We start from the raw sequence: 2,591 nt of genomic DNA, 5'->3' as shown, positions 1-2,591 counted from the left end.
ATTCCTGGATCGCCCTCTGCACGTGCCCAGCCTCTGCTCGGACAGATGATAAAACTGCCGTGGGAATAGACAGGGCACACAGGGCAGACTTCCAGCAGGGAATGGTGGGGTCCTCGGTCTCTCCAGTCTCTCCTTCCTGCTCTGGCTTTTAGAAGTCCTGAAGCGGGGGGAGGGGAAGTGGGGGGCGCTGCTGTGTGGAGAAAGACTAGGAGGCGAGGGAAGAAGTAGAGATGGGGTAAGTGGAGGTGGGAAGCGCACGTGTCCCTCTGCTGTGGCTCCTCTGGATCCAGTCCCCCAGCTTGTGGTGACTGAAGTAGGACAGTGAGGGCAGCCACACTATCAGGGATGACCACTCGTCTCTGTACCTGCCAGCAACAGGCAGACGTGGCTGCGGGAAGGGAAGTTGCTGACTGTGGACTCAAGACAGAGGGGGACCCGACCTGGAGGATAAGACACGTGAGTGATTGACAGCTGTGGGGGTCCTCCCCAGAGAGGAGCTGAGACACACCTGCCTGGTGGGGCACCTGGGCCGAAGGGCCCTCAGTGTGACCTGGGTTGAGGTGCTGTCAGAGCCAGGGGTGAAGGTGAAGGTGGGTCTCATCCGTGCTCTGCCCACGCTCTCTGCTCCTGCACCCAAGGCCCCTCCATTCCCTCCTAAACAGAGGCCAGGAGTAAACTCATTTCACTTTCCAATGAGTTTGATCCCTCAAACCTCTCCCTCATTCTCAAGTCTTTCCTGCTCTCAAGTCCTTCCTTCCCTGGCTCTGACCTCTCTCCTCTCTGCCCTTCAGTGGAAAGACGAGCTCACCTCCCACTGGGCAGGGACTCTCTCTTAGCAGAGGCTGGGCAATAGCGGAGGTGAGAGAGGGAAAGACTCCTGGGCGGGGGTAAATGGGCACAGCTGGCCAGCCGGAGGGAAAGCCGAGGGGTGGGGAGGTGATGGAGAAGGTGTTCCCACATCATCATTTTTCTCTCATGGTCCAAGGGAGCCGTCCTTCCCCCAGGCCCGGGCCCACGGAAGGAGCAGCAGGAACTGAGAAATATCCCACCTGAAGAGAAAACGTGAGGGATTCCTCCCTCTCCCTCTTGCCTATTCTGGTCAATTTTATAAGTGAAACTTGTTACTGAAACTTAAAATTAGTGTTTTTAGGGAAATCTCCAAATATTTGGGAACATAATTATGAATGGGTGAGCCCTGCAGAGTGGAACAAGAGAAGCTTTAAGAAATAAAGGCGCGCGTGGAGGATTGGCCTGGGGTGCTGGCCACACAAGGCCCCCCCAGCAAGTGCTGAGAGCCGCCTGCCGGGCAGCGGAGCACGGGCAGCCCTCGGGACCTGGGTCCTCTTTGGAAAGTGAAATGAGGACAGACCTGGTCTCTGCTGGAAACCACCTGCAGCAGCATTAGCACAAAGTGCAAGAGAGACACTGGAAGGCCGATGGACCTCAATCTCCGCTGGGCTGATATCAGGATAGATCGCTCCTGCAGTGATGGCAATGGCTCGAGGGGACTTCCTGATTGATAATCTTTACGTTGTTTACTAAACTTTACTGAGCTTCACTGACCTTTGATTCTATCGGCTCTGCCTGCATGCATTGCTAAAGGGCAGATGTGTAACCAAACTGAATTAAAGCAGTCGGGACCCAGGCTTGTGGGTTCCTCTTCTTGCAAGAGGCTCCACCTGGCCTCCCATGCCTTAAAAATTCATATTTCTTGTGTAGTATCTTCATTGTGCATCAGCCCTCCTACAGGTCATCCTGAAACCCACCCTGCAGGTCGCGGCAGGTCTCAAAATATCATCCTCCAATAAAAGAACCCAGAGCTCTTCAGAAAAATAGCTGATTCCTGGGTAAGACATAAACAAATACAAGGTGAGCCAGGAACACCTTGGAATGTGGGAGGGGGCTGTACCTCCCCAAGGTGGAGTGGGAGGCTGGGCCCCCCGAGCCCCAGCACCGCTGGCTATGAACACAGCTGGGACAGTGCGAGCAACAACGTGCTGGATTATAACCCAAAACATAAAGGAGGTGCCCCGAGTCCACGCTCCCATGGGGTCTCCTCTCCCTCTGACCTTGTGACTCGGGGCCTGTGGTGGGTGGGGTGCTTGCTCCTCAGCTGCTTTGACCCTCCCTCTTCCCTAACACCCCCTAATCCATCGTCAGATTGGAGTCCCCACCCCCTCATTGCAGGGACCCCCATTCCTTTTAGCTCCCGCTCGCTGTCACTCTCCCCAGGGTGCTCCCTCCTCGATCCTCGGTGCTTTCAGCACAAGCAGACGTGGAAGGCCGAACAGACGTCCAGCCCAGTCCTTGGAGCCGGTGGGCAGCGTCCTTACACGCAGAGACTTGGGTGGGGCATTGCGGTTCAGGACCTTGGACAGGGAGCGCTGGGTGAGTGGGCCGCAGGCACCACTGGAACCCGGAAAGCAGAGCAGTTTCTCCGGCTGCAGTGGGAGACGCTGCAGGAGAGATGAGGGGCAGGAGGTCAGGGGGGGTCCATGGGGGAAGGATCGGTGCCGCCGGGGCCACGTTCCAGGGCCCAAGTCGTCCTCTAGGAGCTCAGGGGGCTCCAGCTGACAGCCAGCAAGGACCTT

Source organism: Myotis davidii, unplaced genomic scaffold (assembly GCF_000327345.1).
Source record: "Myotis davidii unplaced genomic scaffold, ASM32734v1 scaffold4, whole genome shotgun sequence".
Taxonomy (NCBI): domain Eukaryota; kingdom Metazoa; phylum Chordata; class Mammalia; order Chiroptera; family Vespertilionidae; genus Myotis; species Myotis davidii.
The sequence above is the reverse complement of the archived record's forward strand: the minus strand, read 5'-3'. Positions refer to the sequence as shown.